This window comes from Papio anubis, chromosome 6 (assembly GCF_008728515.1).
Source record: "Papio anubis isolate 15944 chromosome 6, Panubis1.0, whole genome shotgun sequence".
NCBI classification, from domain to species: domain Eukaryota; kingdom Metazoa; phylum Chordata; class Mammalia; order Primates; family Cercopithecidae; genus Papio; species Papio anubis.
This window is the reverse complement of record NC_044981.1, coordinates 89,118,970-89,137,671: the sequence shown is the minus strand read 5'-3', so window position 1 is coordinate 89,137,671 and position 18,702 is coordinate 89,118,970.

The following is an 18,702-nucleotide window of genomic DNA, read 5'->3' as shown; positions in this document are numbered from 1 at the left end:
TGTCTACATTCCTAATTTTCTGAAAAATTATTAAAGCTATGATTCTATTAGAGGCCTTGATAAAGAATTTCAACATTGCTTTTTAGAAACTTTGGGCTAAGATGACATCTTGTTAGTACTGTAAAGTCACCAATATTATTTTAATTTTCAAATTACTTTGATCAGTCTAGCAAAGTACATGTATATAATTATCAACTTATTTTGCATTATTTTAATAATTCAAATGTTTGCATATTTTTTTCATTTTTAACCATTTGATTTTCATAATATTTTTATGTTTTGCTCATTTTTCTTTTAGAATTTTTATATTGATTTATAAAAGTTCTTATGTATGTAACTTGAGAAATATATAAATCATACACTTATACACGGGCATAGATTTAAAGAAGTCAAATTGGCAATATTTATCAAGAACAGTAGAATAGTCATAGGTATGATATATTATTGTTTTCAATTCTAGTGATTTATTCCACAAAATACATCAGAGTATGAATGAAACTTTATGTGCAGTACTGCTAATGAAATGAACCTAGTGAAAACCCTTTTGTTAACAGTAGAGAAATTGATAAATTATAGAACTGTATATATTGGTTGATTCTATTTACAAAATGTATGCGAAGATTAGTGAATATAATAGAAACATGCTTATATTAGGAATCTCCAGGAATTCGATATAATGTGCAGAACTTCATAAACTAAATTTAATACAAACTTCTTTTCTTACAGAATATTTTGAGGACCAGTAGTATGCAGAACACACTTTATGAAATAATAACCTGCCTTATCAACATCCTTTAATAACGTTTGTTACTGCAGCACTGGCAATTGAGGAAAGATATAAAAGAGTGTCAAGGGCTGGTATACACAGTAAACTGTCAAAATCTTCTTAACCTATATAGGTTATCACTAAAAACCAAGGTCGTATTTCACAGTCAATAATATATTACCATGCTTTCTGTTCACTTAGTCCTACTTAACAAATTGATATTTTGAATTCCTGTGATGGGGGATAGTCACGTCCTCTCCTACATGTTTTAGAATCAGCTGCCTGTTTTCTGATTTAAAGAGTAAAGCGTAAGAAGATTAGGTTACTATTCTGTAGTAAGTGGTAAGTTTTATAATCTATGACCTAGGTTAAAATGCTCTGCAAAGTATAAATATAAGAGAGAGAGAGAGAGAGAGAGAGAGAGAGAGTGTGTGTGTGTGTGTGTGTGTGTGAAGATATGTGTATGTGAATCCAGATATATGGATATTGGAAAAAGATTTATCTTGATCTTAATAGGCGACCAACTGCTCCTCTGTAAATATCAAATTTATTTACAGAATTTATAATCGATATCCAGAAGAATACATTATTCCATTAAAGATAAATATAAAAAAGAAATAAATAGGCATCTCTAGAATTATCTTTTCATAATTTCAAAGTCTATTATCACCTTCTTACTGAGATATCTGAAATTGAAGATATTAGCAACAATTATAGTTAAACAACATTAAAAATGACAGTACTTCACTTTACACTTGGATCTATTCAAACTGTAAACTGCAACTCACAGTATGATTTTCATTTATGAAAAACCTGCCTTCTTAGTTGACACAAAATGTGGACTTTAGATTACAATAAATTAATCAAATGATTTCTTCAGAATATTCCATTTTTCAAATTAATGAGCTTTTACAGTAGTAATGCTCAGGGAGGAAAAAAGGTCCCCAGAGAATAAAACCACCAAAGAGTATTCATCTGTAGAAGACCGTTTATTGTCCATTTATTTATGCACCTGTGAGTTTATATTTTTCATGCTGGAATAATTTTCAGCAGAATTGTTAAATGTTCACTAAAGAAGGTGGTAGTGGATATATAAAAACATGGGACATCAAATACCCATCAAACAGTATTTTTTAGAATCTTACTGCCCCTTGACTATTTTCCTGAATAGCTGTTTAATTTTTCTATCACTTATCACTACAAGTATTTTTTTTTTCTGTCTGATACTTTACCATTGTCGTCTTTATCCTTCTACCGTTATAGTTCATTGCCCTTTAGACACATGTGCACATGCACACACACACGCACACACACTCACACACCCCTCCGATCGTTTTGTGTGTTTCCTGTGGCATTTCAATATGCATTTGGAGATTTTTATACATTTCAAATAAATACCACCTATATTTCTATAATTACTTGAGAAGTTTTAAAATTTTATTGTAGTCAAAACTTTCCATGTAATCTAGAATAAAATAGTCAGCTAAGTTTCCTTATTTTTATAATATATGAGGCTTTTATTATTACAGAGCTGTGTGTGGCATCTGAATATCCACCTATATTGCCAGCATAGTGTGCACTGAATGTGCTGTATTTGTCTTCCTTGTTAAAGCAACAGCTACAAATGGTTATAACCCAACACAATTGATAATAATGCATATTCAAATGGCCTCTCTCCTCTCACAGGTTATTAAAAGGGCACACAAAACTAATATTGCTATTTTTTCTAAAATCCACTCCTAAAGCCTAAATCCACCTACTTCTCCCAGACCCTTATCACTCTGCAAAATGATTTACAGTGAGAATGGTGGCAGTTAATCCATAGTAGTAAAGGAATCTCAGTGGTGAGTCATGAAGTCCCTGTATTAGTCCGTTTTGTGTTGCTATAAAAGAATACCTGAGGCTGGGGAATTTATAAAGAAAGGAGGTTGGGACCGGGCTAGGTGACTAACGCCTGAAATCTCAACACTGGGAAGCGGAGGAGGGTGGATCACTTGAGGTCAGGAGTTCGAGACCAGCCTGCCAACATGGTGAAACCCTGTCTCCACTAAAAATACAAAAAAAAAAAAAAAATAGCTGGGTGTGGTGGTGCGTGCCTGTAATCCCAGCTATTCGGGAGACTGAGGCACGAGAACTGCTTGAACCCGGGAGGCTGAGAGTGCTGGGATCATGTCACTGCACTCCAGCCTGGACAACAAAGTGAGACTGTGTCAAAAGAAAGAAAAAAAAAAAAAAGAGAGAGAGAGAGAGAGCGAGAAAGAGAGAGAAAAGAGAAGGAAAAATAAAAGAGTAAATTTATTTGATTCACAGTTCTGCAGGTCGTAAAACTGGCATGGCGCCAGCATCTGCTTTGGGTGGGGCTTTAGGAAGTTTTCAATCATAGCCTAAGGTGGAGGGAAGTAAACCTATAACATGGCAAGAAAGGGAGAAAGAGATTGTGGGGAGATGCTGTGCTTTTCTAAACAACTGGCTCTCCTGTGAACTAAGAGAGCAAGAACTCCCTCATTACCACAGGGATGGCACTAAGCTATTAATGAGATATCCGCCTCGATGACATTACAGGAACGCCTCCCACCAGTCCCCACCTCCAACATTGTAGATCACATTTCAACATGAGACTTGGAGAGGACAAATATCCACACAATATCAGTCCCTTTGCCTCGTTTGAAAAAATCCCAAAGTTATTCCTGAAAGTGAAATTTTGAAAGTGAGACCTACACAGTAAAGCACTGAGGAAGAAACTATGATCTAGCCAATGTGTTGGGATTTTAATATATGTTATAAATGTTGCATGGATTTGGTTGGAGGTAAAGTATGGGGAGACAATAGTAGTAGCTTTATTTTGAGGGGTTACTTTTGATCTATTTATCTTAATTGTTACAGAGTTGAGTCTCTTTTTGCATTCTATTTATAATTCTTCCTAAAAACTTATCTTTATTTTGCTACACTTAACAAATTCCTAATGCCAGAGAGCTGTAGGCAGGAAGCAGTCATCCCCAGAGTTTTACAAAGTGTACCAAAATCACATGAGCTTCTGTCCATAGAGGGTTAAACTTTACTATTTTGTGTGAACATTTCTAACAAGAGAATATTTACTAACCACGACTCAGCCCCATTATTCTTTAAATTCCTATGATTTAAGTTATTAAAATTTAAATGATGTGTAAATAATTGGACTGATGATCAGACGAAACCAAGGCTTGCTGAACAAACATATATGCTGGAGTATGGAAATAGAGGTGAATTAATACAGAAAGAGCACATAACAAATTGATTATATTCATCCTAGTCAGTTGATTTAAAGAGCATTTTTGGATAACGTATTTCAAGTCAAAGAATCATATAAGGGAATCTAAACCATAGGTACAGGGAGTAATGGATGGAGCCCTAAGCAAAATTTGTGTGTGTGTGTGTGTGCTAAACACAAGCAGTAAACTGCAGCTCTAAAGGACTATGTGGCTTTAGAAATATGCATATTCATCTCATGATAGAGTATGACAAGTTTTGTTCTACCATGACTGTACATCTATTTGTATGGCAATTTTGTGTCTTTTTCTTGGATTTTTTTTTTTACAAAGCTAAGGATGTTTGCCTGTAGGATAAAACAAAAGTGTCTCTCACCCAACACTGTCATTTTTTAGACGATGATTGCAATTTTAAGCATTACTACTCTATGTAAATTGTAAAAAAATCTAAACAAGATGCTTATCACATAAAATGACAATATTTCTGATACATCTGATTACAGATATATGAAGTTTGATGGTGTCACATTTACTTGGTGATGGAAAAGAAATAGTATTGAATAATAAGAAAAAACAAAAGTCTCTCTATATTTGGTTTATTGGAAGGTATAAATTCATATAAATATAAATAATTTCTGATATGATACTATCATTTTGAAGCAATGTTGGTGGGGGGGCATAGTTTGTTTGCTTGCTTGTTTGTATTTGTTTTATCTATGTAGTACAGTAATTTGAGAACACAGCAGAGTTCGAATACTCATCACAACTGAGCTTGAACACCTCTAACTTATGAAGCACTTGCAGTGCCAAATAACAATGATGTTTATTATAGCTATGAGTTAGAACTTTCTGTATTTGTTGAATACTTTTTCACAATATCTAAAGAAAAAACATATAGAATAGACTTGTTTGATTTTGCTATCATTCAGAAATTTATATAATACATTTAATGTACTTGTGGTATGCTTAACACAAAAAAATAAGTTTATACATTTGCAGTAGTTTATCCACCAGTCTAAAGATATCCTAATTTAGGTAGTGAGTTTGCTGAACTGAGACTACATAGTATTGAGTTGATATCACAGTTATAATAGAATGTTCTCAGAAACTCATCAGATCCAATTGTTTCCATATGAGAAAAAGAGTAATGTGATGTATTTTTAAATGGTATAAACACTAGCAATTACACACAATTTAAAACTAGACTTTTTGTGTTTTGAGAATTGCAGCATATTAAAGCAGATTATTTTTTGTAAACCTAAATCACATTTCAAAAATAAAGTATTTGGTTGCTATGGATTGAAATGCATTATCCCACCCAAAATTCATATATTCAAGTACCAATGTGATTGTCTTTGGAGGAGAGGCTTTTAGAAGGGGAATTAAGGTTAAATGAGATCCTAAGAGTGGGGTCTGCATCCCACAGGATTAGGGGCTTTGCAAGCAGAGAAAGAGATTCTTTCTCTCTCTCTCTGCACTCACATTCACCAAGGAATGTCCATGTGCAACCCAATGAGAGAGCCATCACTGGACATTGATCTTGCTGACACCTTGATCTTAGATGCTCAATTTCCAGGACTGTGAGAAAAATAAAAATTATGTTATTCAAGACTCCTAGTTCATAAGATTTTGTTATGGCAGTCTGAGGTGACTAAGACATTTTTCTTTAGGGGGGAAAAAAAAGCATTTCAAAAAAATTCTTGCCATCATGGGAAATCAAATAGAAATCAAAGAAGAAATTCTCTTTCTACATATTTTTCCATCTTTTCTTTTCCCTATAACCTATTTAACTACATCCTGGTCAATGTAAAATTTATTGTTTTTATAACTGTTGCTTAGTATCCAAAATTTTCATCAGTTAATTTTGCTTTGTTGGGTTTTCTTTAAACCTTCAGCCTTGAAGTATGGACAGTTGATGCTATTGCTCTGTTTAGTCTCATTAAAAGTTGCCCTGCCTGTAGGATAAAATCTAGATTAGTGGATATGAGATTCAAATCTTCCCAAAGACCTTTCTAATAATCTCTCTAAATTTCTCTTCTATTGTGCCAACTGGACTTTCAGCAAGAATTCTTTCAGCAAGAATAGTTATAATATTCAGAATATTCAGCAAGGATAGTTATAACTCTACAGGTAGAGGATGGCATCTAGAGAATGGCTTATACAATGAAACATTTAATTACTGAAAAAGTCTCAAGTAGTATTGCTAACTCTATGCAAAATCTTGACTTATTTAAGTAAGAAAGAAATGGTTAAAAAAATACCTTTTCTTTTTGGACTAAAATAAAATATTTGGAAGAGATCACCAAAATCTAAATAATAATTAGTTGTCAGAACACCTATTTGCATTGAGTTAGTAAATTCTGATTGACCATTTTCTTTTTGAAGGTCATAATTTCTATGAAGCAATATTTTTCATAATTCATAATCTGCACCTCAGTAGAAACTCAGCTTACATAGAGTTCACCTATGAAACAGTTGCCTATCTTTGAATCATGTTACTATGACAATCATTATTTTAGTTTATACAACATTATCTTCAATATTTTTTTGTAGTATCTGGAATTTCCATGAAAACTTTTCTCTCAATTCTGTAGTAGTTCACTCCCTTTTCACTCTAAATATTCTCTCTTTAGCTAAAAATACCAATGTATTCCACAGAGTTGTTAAGAATTTGCAATGTTTTGGAACTGTAAACATTTACTTTGAAATGTTTTTTACAGAGAATTTATTGAACAACATGATAGGCTTTTTTATTGAGAGCTGATTATGTTACTTTTTCTTACTTTTAACTGCACGGCAAAAAAAAAAAAAAAAAGATTTTGCAAAGCTTGATAATTAAATGGATAAAATACAATTATAACTTTACCATGTTAGAGTGGCAGATTATGTAGATAGATGTCATTTGGCATTAAGTGACAGTAAGTTGCAGTGTGCTGTTCACAGAGACATGGATGGCTGTTCTGTTTGTTATACAGATGCTTAACTTAATGCTGTGCATTGTAATTTTGAAGACGCCCTCTGCTTTGCCCAGATTAGTATGCCATACTACTAGAGATATGTCACAGGGCATAGAAAATCAAAATTGTTTTCATTTTCTTTTTTTTTTAATTGTTGCCTGACATCCTGGACTCTAAGATTTACTCATTATGCCTAACACCTTCTATCAATTTGGAGGTTAGAATTTAATTTGAGTAGAAAAATGCATAGTGTTTGTAGAGCTAATTTGAATAGCTTCTATCTTTTAGATATTCAGTAATTTTTAAAAATTAGAAAATTGTATTGTCACTTATATTCTAAGTTGTATTTGACTATAGAACCAAAAGATAGTGCATATTCTTTGCATACACTGTAGTAGACTTTGCATGCATTAATTGAATCCTCCTAATATATCTCCACATGGATCTTGGAAACACTGTTCAATGGTATAAATTCCCAAACAGAGTGAGAAAGAACATCTGCTGAGGGGGTTATGTAATTTTCCAGTCAATTTGTTCTGTCAAAAAGATAAAGCATTTCATTCCTTTAAAGAAACCAGTAGCATTGGATGAGTAAGGGTGGAGCTTAAAATATTATACAGATTGATGACAATATCTCTATATTTAAAATAATTTTTCTATCACACAGAGGGATATTAGTGCTGCTTTAGTCTTTTACTAAATATCTCCTATTTCTAAATTAGTATTTCTGATACAAAAAATATATTATTTTTCAAGAACGTGTCACTTCATGGCACTTAAAAACTGCTTTGTCATAAAAATGTTAAGTGGGTTTATGCAAGAATGTTAAGGTTGATAGTATCAATCTTGTTACTCCAACTGCCAATATTTTTCTCATTTTGAGTGAATTTATGAGTATTTATGTTAACATAAAGGCTGTTCTATTTTTTTACTAAAACAATTATTATTTGGAAACTTGTTATTATTGCTAGTACTCTTATTGACATGAAGAATTTATGAAAACATTAGAAGTAGAACCTACCTGTGGATAAATAGTACCATGTAAAAACTAACATTTTATTAAGAAATACCTAAAGAATTATGAAATGTTATACTTTATTTTAGCCGACATAGACATAAAACTTACGAGATATAGTTTCCAATTATTTTGAAATTTATCTTTATTTTAATAACATATGAGATAAAGTTTCTAATTATCTTGAAAGTTTAATGAGTGCCTATTAAACAGACATTACTGTTACTTATTAAGAAATAAAATTTGCAGTTGCAATGAATATTAGAACTATTAGAAAAGTCTAATATTATGCTAAAATTCACTCTAGAAAGATAAATGTTTCTGATTTTCACACATACCCACAAATATTTGTGTTAGTTTCCTTAAGTTTTCACTATTTTCTTTCCTTATATAAAACTTAGAACTTTCAGTTATGCATAAAATAGTTTCCTCTTTCAAAAAATAATGGTTACCTTTTTAGAGAATAATAAAACAAGTGCTTAATAACTGAAATTGATTCTTTGATTGGAAAAGACTTTAATTTTCCTTATGTGAGTCTAACTCTACAATGACAGATTTTATATGTATTGAGAGCTGCCCTTCTTATGACAATTAAAAATTCAAGTTAGAAAATGTATTCTTCACGGAAAGGGGATATATTTATCAGCATGTGGAAAGTTCATTAGATGGGCAGCAGGAATGTGTGCCCTCTTAGTTGACTGATGCAAGCTGCGGTGGAACCCCCTGGTGCCCTTGCCAGTCATCTGGAAAAGATCACCAATCAAGGACTGGCCTTTACCGTGACACATTCACAATATCACATGTCAAATGTAAGGAACGAAAGGTATTTTGGGTTTTTAAATTAGAAAGTGAAGTTACAGGGAGTAGAATAATGCTATTTTACCCTACTAACAAAATATTCAAGACATAATGTTATTCATCCTTTCCCTGATCCTATTCCTATGTCTAATTTGTCAAATCAATTCTATTAATGCAATGATTCCTAAACCTTTTTAAGTCATATGTTACTATTATGTTTTATGCCACATCTAAACATTTTATACAGTTAAACCAAATATATTTTAACTTAAATAAATAATATATGTTTTTAATTTTTTTTTATTTTAAGTTCCAGGGTACATGTATAGGATGTGCAGGTTTGTTACAAAGGTAAACTTGTGTTATGGTGGTTTGCTATACTTGTCAACCCATCATTTAGGTATTAAGCCCAGAATGCATTTGCTATTTTTTTCTAATGCTTTCCCTTCCCGAACCCACCTCCTGACAGGCCCCAGTGTGAGGTGTTCCCCTCCCTGTGTTTATGTGTTCTCATTGTTCAGCTCCCACTTATAAGTAAGAATGTTCAGTATTGGGCTTTCTGTTCCTGCATAGTTTCTTGAGCATAATGGTTTCCAACTCCATCCATGGCCCCACAAAGGACATGAACTCATTGTGTTTTATAGCTGTATAGTATCCATGGTGTATATGTACCATATATTCTTTAGCCAATCTACCATTGATGGGCCTTTGGGTTGATTCCATGTCTTTGCTATTTTAATAGTGCAGCAATAAACATATGCATGCATGTATCTTTGCAGTATATATATAAAAATGGGTTTGATAGAAGTTTTATATCATTATAGATGAAATGTTAGTATCACTTAGTGTTCAAGGGAAGCAAATTATTTTTTCTAATATATTAATAAATTATGACTTAAAAAAAAAGACATGCTCAAGATGAGGAAGCTGAATAGTAATTACTTTGAAAGTCATTACTATTAGGTAGATATATCACATAATAAGGCCAAAAAGGGTTTTATTTTTTTCTGGGCATTATTAAGACAAGTTTTCTCAAATTTATTAACTGTATAATCTCAGTCTACTTACATTTATATGTACAAGTATCCCACATGATAATGATTTGAAAAGAGTGTGCTCAGTTTATTAAAACTGAGGCTTTGCTACACACACACACACACACACACATGCATGCACATAAATGTGAATGGCACAAATATGAACCAGACTCCTGCATCCCCTCACTATCTAGAGCACTTGCTATAACCCATTTGTATCACCACATCTTGCTTTACTTTTGGACGTCTCCTGCTAAATTTTTCCAAGTACAGTGAGAATTGATGCTTTAAGCTAAATGTCCCTAGCTAAATTTCAGGTTCAAACTTGGATGTTTATTCATTTTATTTCTTCATTTAGTGTCATGAAAAATCCCTCACCAACATATTTTTAGTTTACTGTAGCTTCTGGAAAACATAATTTCTGTAGAGTTCACCATGTGATGTCCCACTATACTTTCATCAGAATCTATGAGGAAGATCAGAACTCTGGAGAACAGCGAAGAGAAGGAGAAAGGGAACGAATTGGAAAAAAAACATTTATATCTAATGCAGACAAGAGTAATGTCAACGCCTCTGCTTTAACAACATTTTTAATGACATTTATCAATGTAAATAAGTTTTATAAAGCGTAAAGAATAGAATTAAGTTATTACCATTACCATCATTGCTAATATTTATTGAATTTTATTCTACTTATCGTAACCAAAACTTTACAAAAGTAATTCATTCCCAAAGAGTTCTATGAATTAGTTCCTATAATTATACTCATTTTACAGATGAAGAAACCAAAGCACAAAAATTAACATATTCAAAGTTACACAAATAGTAATTAACAGAATCTAGAGAAAAAATTTGATATCAGAGTCTGAAACTTTCATTTGTCTATAACCCATAATCTATTAACTAAAATTGAACACTATTAATATTTTGTCATATTTACTTTCAGTTCTTATTAAAAAAATGGGTATATATACATTTGAATCCTATAAAATACAGATCATACTATACTATTATATGTTATATATGTTCTTATTTAATATTTTTAACTAAGTAGTTTTATCAAAGACATTTCATAAGAAATTAAACATTTATTTTATGAACCAAATAGTTTTCTCTAAGTACTTACAGCACAGATTTCCAAATTTCCCATTTATGAAACCCGTAGTGTCTCAGTAGTGTTTCTTGACAGTACTCTTAGAAAAAACAGTTCTGTTTATTAAGAAGTTAAGAGCATATAATTTAATGTGTCTATATCTTAAAAAAGTGATACCATTGAAAAAATAATACACATAAAAATAGGAAGTTATTTTATTCTTAAATAACTATAATCAATTACAAATGGAATGTATAAACTTGCCCAGGACTGCCTAATATGCAAACCTGGGAATCATACCGGACACCACTGCGCTCATTTTCTGTTCCAATACTGATTTTTGCATTGCACCTGATGTTCTTCTCGGAACAGCTGAAAACCCAGCTTGGTAAAGATATGATGTCACTGGGAATTATAGCCCATTCTAATGCTGAAACAGTGAACTGCATGAAACTAGTAAACATACAGTATCTGTCAGGTGTCAAATACTGTTGTGTTTCTCTCTAAAACTTAAAATATCTCATGGAACTCCTAAAGGTTTCTTATAGTACCCCATGGTGTCTCAATATATAGTTTGGAAGCCACAGGCCTATATGGAGACAAGCATCACCTTTTTTTTTTTTTTTTTTTGACGGAGTCTCTCTCTGTCGCCCAGGCTGGAGTGCAATGGCACTGTCTAGGCTTACTGCAAGCTCTGCCTCCTGGGTTCACGCTATTCTCCTGCCTCAACCTCCCGAGTAGCTGGGACTACAGGTGCCTGCCACCACGCCCGGCTATTTTTTTTTTTTGTATTTTTAGTAGAGACGGAGTTTCACCATGTTAACCATGGTCGATCTCCTGACCACAACATCACTAATTTTTAATGGATTTGTTTTTGCAGTTTAGACAGGCCTCCAAAGGATTACCTCATCCTTGCTCTATGTGGTCTACAGTAGGGAGGCTTAACTGAAATGGGAGGATCAATTGGAAGATGGCTCACCTTTATGGCTAAGAAGTTGGTTCTGACTTTAGCTGAGAACTTAGCAGGAATACCGAAGAAGAGGCTTAAATTTTCTGCCACATGGGTCTCTCCATACGGCTGCCTGGCAGCATGGCAGCTATATTCCACAGAACAGAACGGAAGTTGCTTAAAGACTAGGCCCCAAATCAGCACATTATTACTTCTATCAGTCACAGAAGATAGAGGTGCAGTACAGATTCAGTGGGATGAAAAATTAGACTGTACTTCTCAGGACAGAGGGACAAATTTTAGGTGAAGTGTAATCTACTGCAGTTAGTATAAAATGTGTCAAGCAAATATAATCCTGGAAATACTTTAGGGAGTAATAAAAGCTCACTTCATTTAAATCCCAGTGTACTGTATGTAATACGTCATTTTAATAGTATGATCCTGAAGAGAAAATACTATACTGCATGGATTGTCTGAAAGGCAGTGTTTGATTCCAGATTTCTTGAAAGAGTAGGAGTATGGGATGATCAATGTACATTTAAACACATTACTTATTTTTGGACAATTATCCTTACAGCTTGATAGAGAAAGAAAGGAATTTATTATAAGGAATTGGTTCACATGATTTGGGAGGCTAGAAGTTTCAAAATTTCTAGTCAGCATCCTAGAAACCCTGGCAAGCTGCCAGTATAGCTTCAGTCTGAGTCCAGAAACCTGAGAACCAGGAGAATCAATGGTGTCAGTTCCAGTTCTGGTTCCAGTTTGAGTCGGAGTCCATAGGCAGAAACAGACCAATGTTCTAGTTTGAAGACAGTCAAAGAGCAGATTCTCCCTTACTTAGCTCTTTTGTTCCATTCAGACCTCCAACAGATTGGATGAAGCCCACTCCATTGGGGAGGGCAGTCAACTTTACTCAGTCTATCTATTCAAATATTAATCTCATCCAAAAACACCCTTATAGACACACTCAAAATAATGTTTAGCCAAATACCTGGGCATCCTGTGGCCTGGTCATGTTGACATACAAAATTAATCATCACATCAATTTTTTCATAATTAAAAATGATAATCAACATCCTAACATACAAATACTTATTCCTAGCCTCACTGTATTTTAGGATCAATTCCAGAAGTGAAAATGCTCTATCAAGGGATATGAAAAGCTATTTTTTCATATTGCCAAATTGTCTCTAGCAGTGTGAGTGCCCATTTCTTCACATTCTCACCAGTAGCACCTGACTGTTTCCCTTGTACTTTTTAATCTTCATTCCACTTGTCTAATGGTCTATAAGCAATAACACTTATGATTTAAAAACTTGGAATATTTAATGAAAAAATATGATTTCTGGAAATACAATAAACCACTACTCTATGATGAGGTGTGTATACCTCTGTAGTTACAGCATGAACCATAAATACTATTATTTTCAGTTGCTAAATTGTCATCTTTGTGGTTGGTTTGGCTTGTTCCCCTTTACTGTCTGCTGCTGCTCTCCTTCCAGTTTTTAACCAAGTTTCTTTATCCGTAGTGCTTTATTCTGTGATAGATAGCAGCTGTTTTGCCTCAGAGATGCTACAAATATATTCATACTGAATTTAAGAGTTAAAGTGAAACTTTTAATAGCTTAATTCTACAATAGTGCCTCTTCCTTTATGCTCTGTGAAGAGCTTTCTGGTTTTGTTGTTGTTCTTGCTGGGGTTTTTTTTGTTTTTTGTTTTTTTTTTTTTAACTTACATCTCTTTTTCTCCAACTGGAGACTCCTAGGGAATCTTTGTTCTCCGTTGTAATCCATACTACCTCTTCTGTGACATTGACAGACATGAGTCTATTGTTTGATCCCTCTGTTGGGAAAAGCAATTTATCATCACACTTCCAAATAAAGTTGATCCTCTAATGGGAAGTGACTTGGCACTTCCGGTATAACATCATTAAACATCTTCCTGGCAGCCAAAGTTCAGGAATAACTGCACCTACCCAGTTCAAATTCAATTTTATCCAGAATTCACTTATCCTGAATTGTATTACTAAACTTGATATATGCAAACTAACAAACATAATATCCAAATCTATATAGGAACTTCAAGTTTTATCTCAATTTTCAAGAACTGATATCTAACTTCATTCTCTTTGACTTAAAATTTGTTCTGTGGGTTTTGATTTTTTAAAAGCAGTTTACCTGAATTAACATTGACCATGAATTTGTAAATAATGCCTAAGTATTTTATTTTACTAAAATGTTATGTAGTCAGTGTCTGCATTTTGCATAGTATAAGAAAGCAACAAACCCTTCTCTTAGCAAATGCAAGTGCCTTCTGGTTCTATGCACAGAAAGACTAAATGATAAAACAGGAAAGATGATATGGCTTACTGTTCTCAGCTCCACCCACATCTTGAGGTTCTTTTAATGATTGCCTAAAATGACTGTCACCAGATTTCTTTTTTTTTTTTTTTTTTAATCTTTTAAAGCTTATTAGGGCTACCGTAACTGACTTCTACATATCTGGAGGGGAATGATTCCTTTCCTGGAGATACTAGATTTTCTTCTATTTTTAATCAGTAATTTTCCTATTTAAAATCTTTTGAAATCCATCAGTATAAAATATGCAAATAAGCAAACAGGCTTATCAAATTAGATGCACATCAAAGAGGATGGAAATTGTAGAAACCAAGGGAAAGTTTCATCTCAGACCTCTGAAGGTTTGCTGAAAATGAACTGGCGATGAAACCACTTTTGCAAAGAGTGTAACGTTAGAAAATTATGACAGTGAAAGAGATCTGACCTAACCAATTTCACCTTGTTTCTAACTTCCAAGCTTCCCTAGTTCATTCCTGGGTGTAGAATGAACTAACTTGGAGAGGAATTTCATTTATAGTTTAACTTTGAAACAAACTCTGTCCTTGCTTGAACAGGTTTGCCTTTGTCAAACCAATAAATTAGTTGAAAGATTAGAAATTACAGCTCAGGAGTCAGGAAGCCACAGGCCACAAGATTATTAACATCCTCAGTTGCTGCTATGGATAACATCACTATTGTAAACCAAAGATTGGTGTCTAAGGTGTTTTTTAGACCCTGCATTCTGATGGATCAGTTGGCACCACCCAGACTGGCTTATCTGGTCTTATGGCCCACACCCAGGAACTGGTTCAGTGCAGGAGGACAGCTTTGACTTCCTATAATTTCATCTCCAAATCAACCAATCAGCATTCCCCATTCCCTAGCCCCCTGCCCACCAAACTATCATTACAAAATCCTAGCCTCTGGATTTTTGGGGAGGTTGATTTAAGTAACAATAAAACTCCAGTCTCCTGTTTAGCAGTCTTTACATGTGTTAAATCTTTCTCTATTGCAATTCCCCTGTCTTGATAAATCAGTTCTATCTGGGCAGCAGGCAAAATGAACCTGTGGTGTAGTGACAACAGTAGACAGAAAAATAGGAGATTTATTTAACATGCCTAGCACTGGGCAATCACAGAAGAATGATTACTCAATAACCCAATGAGGTACAGATGCTAATGTACCCTTCTTCACAGGGGAGATGTGGAGAGAGGGAAAGTAGACAATTCTTTCAAGAGATTATAAACTGATTATTAGGGAGAATGAATGGAACTGAGAGACAGAAATTAGCTTATAAATGATTCATTTTGGAATTTGAGACAAAAGGTTGAGAGATAGGAGAGGTGACAGAGAGGGGTGGTCAGAGAGACCTCAAAGTTGCTTCTATAGCTGTCAAAGCACCATACTTTGGGATAGTGTCTTCTGAGTCCCCATAGAAATCTAATAAAGAGGCATCATTTTAAACTATGAGTCCCAAAGACTTTATCAACTAAATCTCCGATTATTCCCAGATCAAATTAATGGAAGGAATACAGCTAATATTTAGATTCTGGATTCTATAAACAGAATCTCTCTAGTCCATCCTATTGTAAGTATATCATGTGCAAAGCAATTACTTCTTTTTGTATTTTTATTTATGTGAAAAATTAATTAAACAAACTCTTTATAAAAATAAAAGGGGACATTTAATATATCACTTAGTTTTAAATATTTTGGCTAATTATCACATGTAAGTAACTTCACTTCTAGGAATGAATAAATGTCACTCCTAACAATACCTGTGTGTTTAATCACTAGAAAAGGAGTCCTTTATACTCAATTCGCCCTCCTCTGTTTGGCTTATTAACCATATCAAATTAACTTTAACTGCTGTTTCCAAAGGTCACTTCTCACTTTGTAATTAAATATCCTATTCAATCACAACCAATGCAAGATGAATCTATGTTTCACTGGGAATGTGCCTAGGTTCTATTTGTTTTTTTCTGGCATTTAACATGTACTGTATTGTACATCTTGCTTTAAGAAATAAATGAAACAAATGCCTAGAAAAATATCAGTGATTTAAAAAAATGACTGGCTATGAGAAGAAAAATATTGATATTTAAGAATTTATTACAATAAATTATTTAAAATAAAAGGGGAACTTTTTCTGTTTTTCTGTAGCTGAAAATAATAAGTAAATATGAGAAAATTAAGATGAATAAAATTTAAGTAAATAAATTATAATGTAAAAATTATTAGGAAAAATAGTTAAACTATTACTCATGTATATTATGAACTTAAATTTTTAAATTTGTTTTCTATGCATGCTGGTATTTATGAAAAAGTGTAATAGTTAATTTCCCAAAAAAAAAAAATTAACTGCTAAGAGACAGTGTGACATATATACAGAAAGACATATGTATGAAAATCCTTAAAAGATAGTCAGCATCACACAATGGAAATTATATCAACTTTGGAGCAAAGAACCTGACTCAAATCCCTGTTCATTAGTAATCAGTTTTGTGATGATCGTCATTCATGTAACCTCACTAAAGCTGCTTATTCACTAGTAAAATGGATATAAGTGTAATTTTGAAGTTTCCATAGGATGATAAAAATATGGAATCCATATAAAGTGCTTAGCACCATGCTTGGCTTATATTTGGGGATCAATTAAGGATACTACTACTAATAATTACAATTACTAATACTAATGACAGAGAGTTACATGCCCTAAAGAAATATAGCTTGAAATGGCAGATCGTTAACAGCATAGGATCTGCTCTTATTGAAATAGATATAAAGATATTAAAAAAGTGTAAGAGTCTCAATGAAAACAGGAATAAAGAGTTCCATGTTACTAGAACCAAAGATACACTTTACTTTTGCAGCAAATAGACAAATGTGAATTAATCAGCTTGTGGCTGACATAAAGTTTATAAAACAATGTGTCCAAAAAATGACAGTGGAAGATCAAGATCAGACTCCCTTCTACTTTCAGAATCAGAGTTGAGCTCTGTGAGAGACAAAAATCAATGTGAGCATGTACACTGTCACCACAGTCTGCTGTCCAAGGTAATTAGGATTATGCTCTTCCTCTTTGCTGCTCCTGGTAAGGATCTAGCTATATTATTGTAAACAATGTCAATTTTGTATATTTAATCCTTTATATGAAAGAAGGGACACAAACCGGTGAACAGTCAAATTCAAGAGCAAATTCTTTTAACCACTCTTGGTGCTGTTGTTTCTTATCCTTTTTCAAAGGAGTAACATGGGAAATACCCTCATAGAGCAGCAAAGGAATGATAGTTTCTGTGACTGACTTTGCTTCATAACGTCCTTGTTCTTTCCTAGCTATTTAGTAAGATGGATGAAGCATTATGATTTGGTAGTCCTGCTTGGGATTTCAAGAGTACCATCAATTCCAACTAAATCTAGCAGCAGAAATTATTTGTAGTAATGAGATTCTTATGCCAGATGAAGTAGCTAAAAGAGCTAGATATGACAGGAGATTTCACTATATAGATTTAAATATATCCCATGTATTTAGCAATGTAGAAGCCACTGATAACCTTAAAGTTATTTGACTTGAGACAAATGGTGTCCCAATGAAGAGTATAGAAATAAAGACAGATTGACGGAAAGCTAAAGAGACCAGGCAAATAGATTGCAGGGGAGGAGGAAATCATTCCCCTAATGCTCTAGGTTATTATTTTTTTAATGAAAGGGTTTAAGTCAATTTAAAAGTTTATAAAAAGGACCTATTTGAGAAGTGGTTAAAGGGCCCAAAGAAAGGGTTAATTCTCAGTAGAAGAAGAAAGATTTCCTCTATTTTAGCAAGAAGAGAATGGGCACATATCTCATGGTAATAAATATGATTACTTCTATTTTTATTGTAAAGTATAAGGCAATGTGAGAGTAAATTCAGTGAGGACTCAGATGGACATGAAATGAAATGGTTATGATTGATGGAAAATACATGAATTATGCAAAGGCTCATACTAAGATTGCAAGGGGAGAAGTGAGGTTGGTAAGTGACGCTTTTTTTTAGGTTATAATTGATACTTCTTTGGGTATACTTTTCGTTTGTGTGACTTATTCCAGTAGTGTTTGGCTGCCCTTCATATAGGCAAAAATAAAATCTAACACTAATTGCATTCATTCAGGGTTACACTTTTGACTACTGAGACAACAAAAGTAGAGGATAAATGAAGTTTATGTGTTGCAAGAAAGTTACAATAATTGATCTAGGATTTTAAGCTGTGGAGGAAGATTGTGACAGGAAAGAAAAAAGCTAATGAGAGGACTCATAAAAAGTGGTAGACTGGAGATCCTAATATAGAATGATGACAGTTGTACTAGAAATATCTGAAAAGCCAATTGGAATGAGGTAAGATTAGAATAAAAAAATGCATTGCAAAATTTAGAGAGAACAGTTCCATGTTATGAAATCTGTAAATAGAAAGGATATGGGGAGAATTGAAAGTGTACTCTAGTCTTCACCCTATATTTCCAGTCTATAGG